The following is a 16,009-nucleotide window of genomic DNA, read 5'->3' as shown; positions in this document are numbered from 1 at the left end:
CGGTTTTTTTATAATTTTTTTTTTATTTTCCCACTGTACAGCAAGGGGGTCAGGTTATCCTTACATGTATACATTACAATTAAAAGTAAGGTTTTAAAAACTTGCTTAAGAATAAAGAAAATCATTGATTTTCCACTGCAGCAAATCCAGTTCCTTGCCACCACAGCCCATGGAAATCATCCACTGCCCTCTGTGATTCTTGACAACCCTTTTCTAATGCCACCCAGTTCATACTTCCCTCAGTTATTTTCTCAGCTACACTGGATTCCTGGCAGTTCCTAAAACATAGCAACACCTTTCTGCCGCAGAATGTTTGCCTATGCTGTTCCATGTGCCTCCAATGCTATTCCCATGGCTGGTTCTTCCTCACCCTTTGGAGAAGTCTTTCCTGGCACCTGCCACCTGCATTGGAACCCATTGGCTCTTTTCCTTAATAGAACTTGTTTGCAATCTGCAATGAGTGTTTGCTTGGTATTCATTGGAACGTAGCCTAGTGAGAGAAAACTAACAGATCCTGTCTGTTTATTGCTGTATCCTTCGTCCTTAGCATGGTGCATGCCCAATAATCAATGTTCAATAAATAATTATTGATAGAAAGAGCAAACAAACATACTTTAGAGTCCCAGAAAATGGAGATGTCAGTACAAAAAGAGCTTGAAGAAAAAGTTTCATAAAGCTTGCTAAAATTTGAGTAATAATGGGTATCTGGTCTGGTAATTGCTGGTGTGTGTGCGTGTGTGTGTGTGTGCACAATTAAGATTCTGTCTTCAGAAAAATGGAAAAAGAAGATGCGGTGCCTATGTACAATGGGATATTACTCAGCCATAAAAAGAATAAAATAATGCCTGATATTTTTTTGTGCAGAATAAAGGAAGGAGGTGATATATTTAAGTTGCTTTATTTAAATACATATATTTCTTCTTGTTAAAGTTCTACATGCACATTTCAGAAAATGTGGAAAATACAGAGAGATGAAAAATGAAAAGAAATATCACAGTTACCTCATTCTCTAGAGATCACCACTTGTATCTTCAGTTACTACGGATATTTCTTTACCAAAATTAGACACATACTATGTATGACATAGTATACCCTGGATTTACAATTTCAACATTAACATAAGCAGTTTTACATCAGGAGATGCCTTTTGAAAAAAATCTTTTCAAATGATAATGCCATGAGTTACTTCATTTTGCCCCTGTTGCATTGGGCACTGCAATTTGCTCTTACCCAGACATGTAGGCTCTTTTTTTTTTCTACTTTCACAGATTTGCAATGTGAATATCTCTGTCCATAAATGTTTTTCAGAGTTTCTAATATTTGCTTAGAATAGCTGTATAGAAGGAGGATTACTGAGTCGAAGGTATGCACATTTTTAAAGCTCTTGGTAACATTTGACCCAATTGTTTCCCCCCAAAAAACTGAATCCCATGGCTATTACTTTATTACAGAGCTACTGTGGCGTTTCATTTGCTTCTAGACCAAAGCTGATCGGACCCAGGCCCATGCTGAAGCCTTTCCAAGAGATGCAGCGCTAAGATACCGGAAGGCCTCCCTCTGGGAGGTCTTGCATCAGAAATTGTCTCAATGCATGGAAACCCCGAGCCAGTATTATCTTGAGTCTCCTGCACATTTACTTCCTCATTATTCTAGGGAGAAATGTTAGTATTCAGATCGGGTTTCCTGAGCTTTAAGTTGGAGAGAAAAGTGGAGGAAGTGGGTTAGTTTAAATTCCCGGGGCATTCCTTTGCCTCAGTGAAATGTTACAGTGTTTGAATAGATACCTGTATTTCAGCTGGTCCCATGGTGCCTGAAGAATTTAGGGCATGATTAAAAGAGTTGAAAGGAAGCAGTGTCAAAAGACCTAGAAAATCTAGTGTGTCGAGAATGAAAACAGGATTTCAAGCCTTTGAGTTCCACAAACCCCACTCGCAGCCTTGCATCCTGTCAGATTTGGGCCACTGGGTAAACATCTTTGGAAAAGAGCGTTTGGCTTTTAAGAGAAAACTTTTTTGAACCCAACGGAAAATGAAAAATTGCAATGATGATAGGCTGACAAGTTTTCTGGAAATTCATTTTTATTCTTAATGAGGTGGGACATGACAACTCTGAGAAACATGAGTATTTTTGGCTCTTCCATCTGTGTCTTGAGTACTTAGTTTCAAAATTGTGTTGACTGAACACAGTAAGGATTTTTTCAGTTTTTTTTTTTTTGCTTTTGCTTTTGCTTTTTAGGGCTGCACCTGCGGCATATGGAGGTTCCCAGGCTAGGAGCCGAATCAGAGCTGCAGCTGCTGCCCTATACCACAGTTACGGCAATGCCAGATCCGAGCCGCATCTGCGCGACCTACACCACAGCTCTCAGCAATGCTGGATCCCTAACCCACTGAGCGAGGCCAGGGATCAAACCCGCATTCTCATGGATACTAGTTAGGTTCATTATTGCTGAGCCGCTACAGGAACTCCCCTCACAGTTTTGATTGTGGTGGTTAGTAACAAGCAAAAGAGATTTTTGTGTATGTGAGTACATGTGTGTACACAGACAGAGTGCAGATGTAAAATAGATTCTGTAGATCAGGGCAGCCACTGTATCCAGGTCGGTTGGAAATTTCCGCTTCGACCTCAGAAAGAGCCTATGCAGTGACTGATGAGGAGGGGCAGTTATTCAGAACAACAAAGCTTGGCATAAACATTCCTGTCTTCAAAGCAGCGGCTCTAGGAAGTTACATTCCTTCAACTCTGTCTTTCCTGTTGTTCCAGAGCTTACTTTGCTCCCCGAGATCCGAATCACTGTGCACGTGTCATGCTTTCCTTTGAAGGAATCCTAGGGTGCTCACTAATTACTGGGCAAATGGACAATTATTTCTAAGAGGTTTTTGAAGGCATGTTTGTTGATGCTATGATTAGGCTATTTATAGGAATCTTTTCAAGCCGTTTCTGAGTCTTTCTCTGTGAAGGCAAATAGAGAAACTTAATGGAGATGGGACAGCTGGGCAGAGGGGAGGGACAGTGATGTTTGGGGCTTTGGTAAGTATGTGCTGCTCGTGAGGGCACGATCCCCTGAAGATGCGAAAAATGATTCCCTCGCTGCCAGCAGAGAATTCTCACTGTCCGTCATCAGCTGTCTCAACGTGGGGCCATTCATCATGAGAAGAGCTAGGTCAATGGGAGAGGTGGTCCAGGGCCAAATTTTTGCCAACAATGGGTCCCCTCCTGGGGCCGAACTGCCTTCTCTACCATCCTGGAACATGGTGTCTTTCTTCTTAGTTAACAGAGAATTGAAAATAGGCCTCATGCTGGATCTCTGGCGTTTCCTGGCAAACATCAGGCATCAATTACCAAAGCGAATACTTGGAGGGAGAGGCACACATTGTCGCCTGTGCTCGCGGGAGGGAGGAAGTGTCCTGAGTGTCTGCAGGAAGCCCTGGTCGTGCCAATTTCCAACACACCTCCCACCCAAGAGCTGGGGCTGGCTCAGGGCATGGCTATCACCTCATCAGGAGCACTCAGTCAATATTCCACTGATGAGATCAAGATCGAAGCCCTCCCTTTCCAAAGCACATCAGACCATTCATTTCTCACCATACTTTCTACCCAGAGGGTAACCAACTGAGTGAAATAAAGGAGGCTAACAAAGTGTTTTTTTGATCATGTCCTTTTTTTTCCTTTTTTTCTTTTTGGCCATGTCTGAGGCATGTGTAAGTTCCCAGACCAGGGATGCGACCCCCGCCAGAGCAACAACTTGAGCCACAGCTGTGGCAGTGCTGATCCTTAACCCACTGAGCCACCTGGGAACTTCTCTGCTCATGTCTTTAACACTTTAAAAACATGCTGTCTAGTTTTTTTTTCATGCTTTCTAATTTATCAGGGGAAATTAGCCTTTATCCTCCACTTTTTTTCTATCATGTGTATTATTACTGCTCAGAACTCTAATGTCCTAGACCATTACACAGCCCAAACCAAAGGCTGTTAAAAGCATTTTCCAATTAAAAATCATTCCATAAATTTATATATTTATAAAATTAGTAATCTTCCCTTTTGGAGGATGCTTATAATACCCACATGTAAAATGTTTCATTTATTTTATTTTTATTTTTGTTGTCTTTTTAGGGCTGCACTCACGCCATATGGAGGTTCCCAGGCTAGGGGTTGAATTGGAGCTGTAGCTGCCAGCCCACACCACACCCACAGCCACAGCAACGCAGGAACCAAGCCACATCTGTGACCTACACCACAGCTCACGGAAATGCCGGGTTCTTAACCCACTGAGTGAGGACAGGGATTGAACCTGCGTCCTCATGGATGCTAGTCAGATTCATTTCCACTGAGCCATGATGGGAACTCCTCATTTCTTTTAAGGAATATAAAGATATAGTTTCCATGGTACTAGATAGAAATAGACAGACATGATAAATCATTCAAGGGTGTCTAGAGGATGTCTGCTCTTTCCCTGTGGGAATCTCAAGGTCTCTTTGGGTAGCCAAGGAGTAGAGTAGAAACTAGCTAATTTATTTCATCTATTACTTTTACTTAAATATTTTAAAGTTCTTCTAATACCACAACATGTCTCCTTTAAATATGGACTATGCATCTCTAAAAATTAAGGACATTTGCCTACCTAACCCACAATACCTAACAAAGTTAATTGTAATGCCGCAGTTGTATCTGATACTTACCTTTTTTCCATCAGATTTGCCCAGTTGTCCCTGGATGTCATTTACCATTGTCTTGTTTGAACCCGTCAAGGTCCTCACATTACATTTGGTTATGTCTATTTGGTTATGTCTCCTAAGTTTCTTCAAATCTAGAACAGTCTCCTCTCACTCCCCTCACTTCATTGACTTAATGAAGAAATCCAGCTATTTCATAACCAATTAGTCGCATTTTATTGACTGGTAAGCAAGAAGGCAATGGCAATTGACACATTAGTCTTGCCAACTTAATGAAACCAGATTTCTTCACTCCATGATTGATATTTTGATCTGGGGTTTATGGATATTCAACCTCAAGAGCAAAGGAAAAAACAAATGCTGACTTTGACTAGTAGTTCTATGGCAGAATCCCTATGAACCTCTGTGTCTGTGGCTGTTTGCCACTGATTTGGTGCCCAGTCACTGAATGCCCACTGTGGTTTCCTCCTACTCCACATGATTCTGTTAATTAAAAAAAAAATGCACAGCCTAAAAGTTGAGAGTCATATTTTATTTGGTGGAAAAAACTGAGGACTTAAGCCTGGGAGACAGCCTCTCAGGTAGCTCTCAGAGACTCTCCAAAGATGCAAGGTGGGGTGCCAGGATATATAAGAGTTTGCAACAAAGACTAGGTAGTTGGAAGATCAAAAGATCGCTGTTAATGAAAGAAAACCACTCAGACATAAAAAAGAACAAAATAATGCCATTTGCAGCAATATAGACTCAACTAGAGATTCTCATACTAAGTGAAGTAAGTCAGAAAAAGAAAGACAACTACCATATGATATCACTTATATGTGGAACCTAAAATATGGCACAGATGAACCTATCTACAGAACAGAAACAGACCCACAGACATGAGGGCACACTTGTGGTTGTCAAGGGGGAGGGGGAGGGAGTGGGATGGACTGGGAGTTTGGGGTTTGTAGATGCAAACTATTACTTTTAGAATGGATAAATGATGAGCACATGGAACTATATCCATTCACTTGTGATAGAACATGATGGAGGATAATATGAGAAAGAGAATGTACATGTGTGTAAGACTGGGTCACTTTGCTGTGCAGTAGAAATTGACAGAACATTGTAAATCAACTATGTTTTAATAAAAAAATTTTTTTTAAAGAAAAGATAACCAGATATCTTAAGTTAAAAGATGTAGTGCTTTTCTATCTGGAAAGATAGAAGAGTCTGGGCTCACTGAAATCATTCCTTTGATATGTCCCTTCTATCTGGGGCCAGGATCCTGTGTTTTCCCATCCTGAGTGCACCACTGGGGAGTAGCTGCAGTGTCTGATGGTTTGAGGGCAGGCATTATGTTTTCATCCTGAGTTCCCTCGGGGCTCGCTTTTGGGGGCGGCTGCAGTGGCTAATGGCAGCAACAACCTTTGTTCATGGCAGCAGACATTCTTATTTCACAATTCTTAGGTCAGTTTTCAGACAGCCAGCATCCTTTACCTGGGGGTTGCCTTTCAGAAGGTAGGCAAATCCCCTGCCAGCTCTATATCGTGTCTCCCAGGTAAGGAGATGATATTAAGTAGCAAGATGTTTACTGATTTTCCCTTTCAATGGTTTACAGCTTACATTCTTCTCTATCCTTTACTCATATAGAAAATAAAGCCCCCATGACAGTATGGCCATTGGTACTAGCATTCCCTCTAGTAACTGGTAACCTTAGATCTTTCAATGCATGGATATTAGGGATGTGGGGAAAGGGTCCTTTATTCACAGTGAAAGAAAACTGTAACCTAAGAAACTGTGAATCCTACAGGAAGTGTGTAGAAAATGGTACCCACTCATTTACTATTAAGGGTTAGAGCCTGTCTTAAACCTGTGGACCAAAGTGTATGCATTGGCTTGTGTTCTAGTTCCAGCTGAACCATATTAAACTGGGAGACCCAAGGCAACCCATCCATCTTCCTTAGCCTTATGTTCTCAATCTAAAAAGTCAGGAAAGCAGACCAGACTTCTAAGCTCCCATCCAGCTGTTGAGCCCGACTTCATCATGTTAATGGTAGCTTCAATTTTCCCATTTTGTCTCTCCCCTCTTCCCATAAATAACCTCTTCCGACAGGCACTTGCCTTTGTGGGTGTTGGGAGCCTCTGTAATAGTTTGAGAGCCGTGAGTCAAGAGGTACTGGTTCTTATTCTTTAAGTATGACTTTGCTAAACAGGTCATTTCTTGTCTAGTCTTATGTGCTGTAGGTTTCCCACATACAGAAGCGACTCATCTTTTTAATTAAGACGAGTGAATCCAAATATATTTATGTTAAAATTGGGTTATCATGGGGTTGCCTAGAATTGGTTGCTTTAAACAAATATGGAGCAAGCAAATATGCTAGTACTGAATAGTATCAGCTGAAATTACAGAGTATACAGTGTCTGTGCTTTAAAAAAAAATGCATTATTGAGCATTATTGAGCATCAACCGGGCACATGCAGGCTCATTTTCTCGCTAATACCCATAGTGATGCCATTTAGGGAATAAGCAAAGAAACCTAATTTTTTTTTTTTTTTTTTGTCTTCTTATGGCCACACCTGCGACATATGGAAGTTCCCACACTAGGGGTTGAACTGGAGTCGCAGCCATAGGCCTACGCTACAGCCACAGCAACATTGGATCCAACTGCTTCTGCAGTAACCTATGCCACAGCTTGTGGCAATGTCAGGTCCTTAACCCACCGAGTGAGTCCAGGGATTGAAACTGCATCCTCAAGGACAACATGTTGGGTTCTTAACCCGCTGAGGCATAACCAGAATTCTAAGAAACTTAATTATGAGCATAGCAGAGTAAGGGCTCCACCCCAAGTCTTCCCCATGTCAGACCAATTCTCTTCCGAGTGTTACTACTCAACTTTCTAAGTTGTATATTTAAGCAATATTATTGTTTATACTTGGACCATGCGTAACTCAAAAACTGTCCTCATTTTTCTCCTGTGTTATGCTACAGAATAGGTACCACAGACAAATTTAGAAACCTTTTCAGAAGGATTCATATTGGGAGAAAAATCCAGCCACGAGATATCTGTATCAGGTAGCCATAGAAACCGCAACTTCAATTTGTGTCTTATAAAAGTTCTTTTATGAGGTTGAATAGACCCAAATTCCTGCTCAGTGGTTTAAAAACCAATTGGTTATTAAATACGGATGGTTATTTCCTCATCTCTTCTATTTTTGCTGTCTGGTTGGCACAGCCGTGGCCTTTTCCTTTTGCAGCAGCTGGATATAAATATAAAGTGTGAATTGAGGCCCATTGGGAGTAGAAGAACAGCCAACTGGAGCACCGCAAAGCCCCAAGCTCTGCAGGGCTGACCAACCAGCCTAGACATGTTGGTTTCGGTCTGATTGACTTGTCGACTTTGTGCTGAGCGAGCTTTCCTGTTTGAAAAGTTGGCATGGGAAGCGGTGTTTCTTGCCATGAGAATATCCATCTCTATTTGTAATCTACATGGTAATTAAGGCCAGCCTTTTTGATGGAGCATCATCTTTGGCAGAATTTGAGGCGCGGTATTATATGCCCATTTCTAGCTTATTTTTAAAGGCCCACATTACACGTTGGTAAAATGTTTAAACATTGTTTATGGTTCCAAGGCAGTTGGCGTCATCCTTACTAATTTATAGATGTCACTTCATGAATCTAAGTCCTTATGTCAGAAAGGTTCTTGTCGAAAATGCCGATGAGCGTTTATAACATTTATGCTCCCTTTTGCAAAGACTGACAGTGAGAAGGGTTTTTTTGGTTATCGTTGTTTTGCTTAGTTGTGTTTCTTTGGGGTCATTTCTTAAACTTCGAAGGAGGAAAGATTGCTATTCGTTATTAATTACAGTTTACTTGTCACCACAATTGTTGACAAATAGATGACATTTTTCCACCAGGGGACAAGAAATCACGTTCACGTGTCAAGTAGAAAATGTGCCACGCATATTCAGCTAACAGCTAACAGACATCTGTACCAAACTTGGGAAGGGCTCGTGTGTGTCAGGCCTTGTGACAGTGACATAATGGAAGGGTGTATAGATGGGATCTTAGCCTTCCAGGAGCACGCAGCTGCTTCCCCCAGTCCCGTGAACCCCATGTTTTCTGCAAAATTAAATATACCTCGTTTTTTCTATTACTCTTGTAACAAAAAATGAAGATAGCAAATAACGGAAGGTTGTTTTGTCTTTACATATTCAGAGGATGTGACTGACGATTATGTGATAAATATGACTAAAACTTCTATGTTCTTATGTTTTTCTCTCTCTTCGGTTTTCTCATCTCCAAAATGGGCATAATCACAGTATCTACCTCATAAGGCGGTTGTGAGGATTAAACTCGCTAATACATTCAAGGTATCGAACAGTGCCTGGCACATAGTGAATGCTCCATAAGTATTAGAGTTATTATTATTTGTCCAATGACGGTCCAGATTTTTTTCTTTCCTGGGTTGCTAGGGACAATCTGAGTCATATGAATTTTTTCTGGAACTCACACATAAAACCTTCCCAGCTAAGCCTTCTCTTCTTGCAGAATTTCCTGTCTTAGGACATGGCACCCCCAGCTACGTGAACCAGTCCCCCGTTCCACCATGCTCCTGCCTGACACAGGGCCCTTGCTTGTGCCTGTCCTTGTCTTAGAAGGTCCTTCCCACTTCCCCCTCTGATCCTTTTCTTTTTCTTTCTTTCTTTCCTTCCTTCCTTCCTTCCTTCTTTCCTTCTTTCCTACATTCTTTCCTTTCCCTTCCGTTCCATTCCATTCCATTCCGTTCCTTTCTTTTTCAGGGCTGCACCTGCAGCATATGGAAGTTCCTAGGCTAGGGGTGAAATCAGAGCCGCATCTGAGACCTATGCCCATCTCACAGCAATGCCAGATCCCTAATGCACTGAGCGAGGCCAGGGATTGAACCCTCATTCTCCTGGATACTAGTCAGGTTCATTACTGCTGAGCCACAACGGGAACTCCTCTGCTCCTTTCCAAAGATCACAACTTCCTTCCACTAAGATGGGCTGTTTGACCACCCTGAATAGGAAAAACCTTCTACACCATCTGTCTGGAACATTTAGCACAGGTACCAGTTTACATTTCGCCGGGTGATAATTTGATCAATGTCTATCTCCCCCACCAGAATATACGCTCCATGAGAGCCAGGGCAGTTTTAATTTTTGTTCATCATGGTATCCCCAGCACCTAGCCCAGTGCCTGAATTACATGGTAGGTACTTAGTAAACATTTGCTGAAAGAATAGATTAGAAGGCTGTAGTTCATGTATTATTTGGATTCATGCATATATTTTTTATTACTTAATTATAAAAGTAATACATCATATGTGTAATAAATATGAGTAATATAGAAATATGAAAAGTAAGAAAAAAATGCTCCTTTACCCTATAATCCTACCTCCCAGAAGTGTTCTCTATTGACCCTTGTATACAAACTTGGTTTATATCCTTCTAGAATTTTTTCCTGTGTTTACCAATCATACACACATACACATATATACATATATAGTTCTTTAGGAAATCAGAATCTTATTTTTATTATTTTTTGTCTTTTTAGGGCCATATCTGTGGCATGTGGAAGTTCCCAGGCTGAGGGTTGGATTGGAGCTATAGCTGCTGGCTTACACCACAGCTCATGGCAATGCTGGATCCTTAACCCCCTGAGCAAGGCCAGGGATCGAACCTGCATCCTCGTGGATATGAGTCAGGTTTGTTACCGCTGAACCACATGTGAACTCCAGGAAAATAGAATCTTATGCTATATGTGTTTTTATTTTGTCTTAACACTGTATCAGAGCTATCTTTCTAGGTCAGTACATAAGAGATCTACCTCATTAAAATGATTATGAAATACTTGAGAAAGTTCTGAAAATTATATGATGAGCACATAAGAACCCATCCTTCAACTGAATAAAGACTACCATTACCTTGAACACCCCCCCACACACACAAACACAGTGGGCAGAACTACTATCTTGAACTTGGTGTTTCTCATTCCCTTGCATTTCTTTATTCTTTGTCCATCTAGGTTTATAACCATTAGAGCACCTTTGCATATTTTCAAATTTCATGTAAACGGTATAATTCTATATACATTTTCTGCAACTTACTTCTTTTAAACTCAAATTTATGCTTGTGCAATTCATTCAAACTGAAGTGGGTAGTTCAAGTTCATTCATTTCCCTTGATGTGGCGTATTCTACTACAAGAATGTGATCTAAGTATTTGTCTGTTCTTCCACTGGTGTGCATTTAGGTGGCTCCCCCTCCTCTGCTATTTCTTGGTATTTTAATCAAATGCAGCTATAAAACATTCTTGACTCTGCCTTCTTTTGGGCAGATGTGAGAGAATTTCTCCAGATGTTACACCTGGGAGAGGAAATGCTAAAGTAGAGGGTACATCCATCTTTGACCTTACTAGATAATGCCTACTTACTTTTCCAAACTTTTTTCCCTGTTTGTTTATTGGCCACACCCAAAGCATACGGAGGTTCCTATAGCAGTCCAGTTGGAGCTGTAGTCTCCAGCCTACACCACAGCTCATGGCAATGCCAGATCCTTAACCTACTGAGCAAGGCCAGGGATTGAACTCACAACCTCCTGGTTATTAGTCAGGTCCATTAACCACTGAGCCACAACGAGAACTCCCCCTTTCATTGTTTTTAACAGCTTCACCATAGTCCATGAAAATGAAGTCTATGGATTTATTTATCCATTCCTTTTGCTAGATATCTCTTTGCAATATCCAATAATAACCATGTGCTAGATATTATTTGGGGAGTTAAAGCAATCTTAAATATAAAATCTCTCCTGTTGAGATGAGTATACTGGCAGAGCGCTTAAGAGATTGGGAGGCCCTCAGGGGTATTTTAGTTTATTTGATCCACTCCATGGAGAGAGTCAGGTTAATTGTTATCATGGCTACTTTTTATCTTCAAAGGATGATGAAACCAAACCTGAGGGAATCTCAAGTCCTCGCTGGGTGAGCAGCAGAGCCAGGTGGAGCAGCTCACATCCCTGGCTCACAGCTTGTTCCATTCTCTTTCTCTGCTTCCTTACACAGTGCCAAGAAAACATGTTGCCACCATTCCAGTTCTACAAGGTTGAAGGCACTGCAGTCAGTGCATCCTGAGGGGAATTCAGGATGGGGAAAAACAGGAAGCATTCTGTGCTTTGGATATACTGGCCCCTAGACAGTTAAGATACATATCTAAGGGAAAACTTCAGTGACCTGATTCTTTCATCTCTCCCCACATAGAGAAGCACAAAATCATTAACCAGAGATATCTGTTCTCTATGAATAGCAGTCATCTTCTTATACTTAACTACAGGTTTTTCCCAGCCAAAAAAAAAAAAAAAGTTCATATAGATCCTGGTTCCTCCTTTAGCTCTTCAGAGCAGCTCCTCAAAGGTTTTTGAGAGGCTGTCTCCCTGGCTATAGTCCTCAGTAAGGTCCCAATAAAACTTAATTTGCCACTTTCACGGTGGGTCATTCTCTGACCAGAAAGAAACTGGTTGGTGCCTGGGAAATGATGTCCTCATAGAGGACCACAAAGATGGAGAAGGAATCATGCCTTCTTTGTTGCACCTGTGAAAACGCAGGGTATCAGCCCCCAGCCTCTGCTACTGGGCTGCATTGTCCTGGGAAAGGGGAAACAGATGGCAGTTTAATAGGAAGCTGATAGCATTGTGTGGGGTCAGGCAGGGGCTATCCTCTGGAGAACTAGGGGAGAAGTTTTCAGCATGCCACACCAGCCTGGAGAAGGAGCTGGCGGTGGCTGGCTTCCTCCCTCCCACCTCTGTCCTAGGAGGAGCCTGAGTGGGTGGAGTCATGGGCCTCCATTGTCTGCTTGAGGCTCCTTCTGCCGGAACTCCCTTGAGGAGCCAGAAATTATGACCCCAGAGTAGAGGTGGCTCTGTGTGTGTGTGTGTGTGTGTGTGTGTGTGTGTGTGTGTTGGGAGAAGGGCTGGGATGGTGAAAGCTGAGTACGTAAATGGCAGTGGAGCATGTGTCCTGACCTTGAATGGCTTTGTCTGAGTAGATGCAGCTGCCGTGCATGGCTTCTCCTAGGACTGGGAAGCAGGGTTTAATAGCCGAAAGCCAGGCTCTGTGACGCTGGAAAAGTCCCTTCCTCACTTTCCTGGGATTCAAATCCTTTACGAGCTGCTAAGATTCTTTCACTGCTGCAGATCCATCTAGTGCCTGCTCTTCAGGTACAGGGGCTGTAGGATGCTGTTGAGGGGGTTAAAATTAAGCCTGACCTGATCCCTTCCCAGGGATCTTTTCTCCAGCTGTTGCCTCAAGTTCTGTCACGTCTGGCTCCTGGTCAGCAACTGAGTATCAGACAAAGAATCTGAGTGAAGATTGTTTTAGGAACAAGGAACGCAGGCTTGAATGGCTCTGAGGTCTGTGTGATGCTTTTTTTTTTTTTTTTTTTTTTTTGGCTGCACCCGAGGCATGCAGAAGTTCCATGGTGAACCTGCGCCACAGTTGCACCCCACACCACAGCAGTCACGCTGGATCCTTAACTCATGGAGCCACCAGGGAATGCCATGCTTGGCACTTCTTTCAAGTTTGCTCAATTGGGAAGGCAGAGCAAGTCATCGTGTTATTCTACAACACCGAGGGACCATTGCCTGCCCAGCCAGGGCCACTTCCTGAATCCTCCTAACCTGAAAAACAAATGCCCACACTGAGTTAGGACGACACACCCAGTCTCCAATTGTCCCTGGATGCCACTTACATGCTTCATGTCCCTTAACCTGGGCATTCCCTTGTCCTCTTCTCACCTTTCCAGTATTCTCTATCTGGATTGTCACCTGAATTCCCACAGGTACCCAAAGACTAATGGTTCCCCTGCTCATATTCCCTGGTTCACGCCCCCCTCTAAGGTCCGTGTTGTGACCGCCAGACATCTCAACTCGGATGGTCCACAGGCATCTACACTCACCATGACCAATCGGCGCTTGTTTCATTGGCACCCTCACCTCAACACCTGGAAGTACCATGCTGGGAGGCCTCCTGGACCCATCACTGCAGCTTCCTGCCCACATCCAACAAGCTAACAAGTCCCTTCCTTGTGTCCATATCTCACTCCTCTCTGTGTCTTCCTCAAAGCATGACTTCCTTTTTCAAGCCAACTCTTCCATGGTTCTGTTCCCAGGAGAAGAAAAGCCAAAGCCTCCATAGTGACCGGTGAGGCCTTGCTGACTTTCTAACCTCTTGCCCTCTTCTTTATCCCTACGCGTAGGCACCTTGAGTTCTGCCCACGGGTCATAGGTCCCCCACTCTTCTCGGTGCATAGTTTGTCTCAATCAGCCTCCTCTCCCTGGAATCCCTCTCCCTTCCCCATACCCAGTCTCCTCAAGGGCCTGGCTCCTTCCTTCTCACTTTCCAAGACTTCAAGTAGCATCTCTTCTTTCTTGAGGCTTCCTTGGCCCTCTCATCTAGGTTGGTGGCTCCTGCTAGGGGTTTCCATGGCATCCTGTGGTGCCCTTGATCCCTGAGGACATAATGGAAGGTATTCCTCCAAAGTGGTGATTGTCTATTCTCTGCTCTAGGATCAGTGGCTGGCTGGGATCAATACACACATTTTATACAATAAAGAGAGAAATAAACTCTTTCTCAAAGTGTTCTTGTGTTGGGGGTAGGAGTCTCAGGGTTTGAGAATATCCCAGTGTACTTATGAAAATTGCTACAGGGACAAATCCCAAAGGTTCCAACCAATCCCTCTAACTAGCTGGTTTCTTAGATTTCCTGGTACTACCTGTCACAAGCTTCTCCACTTTGCTGTAAGGAGTTGACCAGTTGGTTGCCATCCTGGAGCTGGTGACTGACAGGTATATGGGCATCTTTGCTGAGTTTCAGGAAAATAAGGTAGAGAATCGAGTGTCAGCTCTCCAGGGCCTGGGAATCAACGCTAACGACTTCCCCTAATAGTGTCATCGGTGCTTTCAACAGCAGCAGCGTGCAAAAATGAGAGCTGAGAATCTGGCCGTTATGGAAGGTGGAAGGGGAGACAGAGGGATAGAGGCTGTTACTCAGGGGGTCAATAGTTCAGGATGTTCCTGGAGACACCACTTCAGAGGCAGCCAGTCAGAAAGGAGGTTGGTGGTACCCCCTCTCCTGCGGCCCCCTGTTTCTTGGCACTCAGGCAGCCATCAGATTAATGAAACCTTTTCAGTCCTGACAGAAATGACAACGTCGCGAGGAAAATGAATGTTTTTGCACTGGAGAGAAGATGAAAACAACACCAAGGAGCAAAACCTTTTCTATATAAGGGCTTAAATGCTTACCTTGTACAAAATGTTGTGAGTTAATATCTCTGTCTCAGGGGTATAATTTTTCCCCTTGAGTTTTAAGAGTTATTTCTAGAATTCCAAAGCCCGTTTTAAAAACGGTGTCTGAAGTCTGAAATACCCGAGTCAGCTCTGTGAGTGGAAGGACAGGGGAAAAAAGAGGAATGTCACACTGAGGGATGAGAAAGTTATTACCTTCAGATGCCAGCGGGTAACCTAAACTAAGAGTTATTTATTTACTTATTCCCAAAGAATCTTCAGAATTATACCTTAAAAAAACTGTAATGATCTTTGGAAAGTTGAAGCAAGATGAATTTCATTACTGACTCACTGATGGTAATTAAAAAACAATTTATCTGTTATAAATTTTACTTATAGATTTTTTTTCCAGTGCAAATGTGTAAGACTTATGAAACGCAAGTGATTACAAGTGTAGGCTGGATTTAGAAGAGATTGGACTAGAAATGACTCCCTTCCACGGATAACAATGTTTGATGCTAAATTTAGTTCTTATACTACTTCTTTTTGATCATTTTTTTAGGGCCACACTGCAGCATATGGAGGTTCCCAGGCTAGGGGTCTAATCAGAGCTACAGCTACCAGCTTATACCACAGCCACAGCAACTCGGGATCCGAGCCGCATCTTCAACCTACACTGCACCTCACGACAACGCAGGATCCTTAACCTACTAAGCGAGGCCAGGGATTGAACCCATGTCTGCATGGATACTCCCCAGTGGAAGCTCCTGGTTCTTTTACTATTAGGGCAATAAACATATATAAAATAAAGTTAGGGAGTTTCCCTTGTGGCTCAGCAGGTTAAGGACCTGACGTTGTCTCTGTGAGGATGCAGGTTTAATTCCTGACCTTGCTCGGTGGCTTAAGGATCAGGCATGGCTGCAAGCTGTGGCATAGTTCGCAGATGTGGCTCAGCTCTGGCGCTGCTGTGGCTGTAGCGTAGGACAGCAGCTGCAGCTCTGATTCAAACCCTAGCCTAGGAAATTCCTCATGCTGTGGGTGCCACCATAAAAAGAAAAAAAA

Source organism: Sus scrofa, chromosome 15, assembly GCF_054392235.1.
Source record: "Sus scrofa isolate SSC_HxYL_T2T_F1_AM1 chromosome 15, Sscrofa_HxYL_maternal_Yorkshire_Landrace_v2.0, whole genome shotgun sequence".
NCBI lineage: Eukaryota > Metazoa > Chordata > Mammalia > Artiodactyla > Suidae > Sus > Sus scrofa.
Note: the sequence above shows the minus strand (reverse complement) of the source record.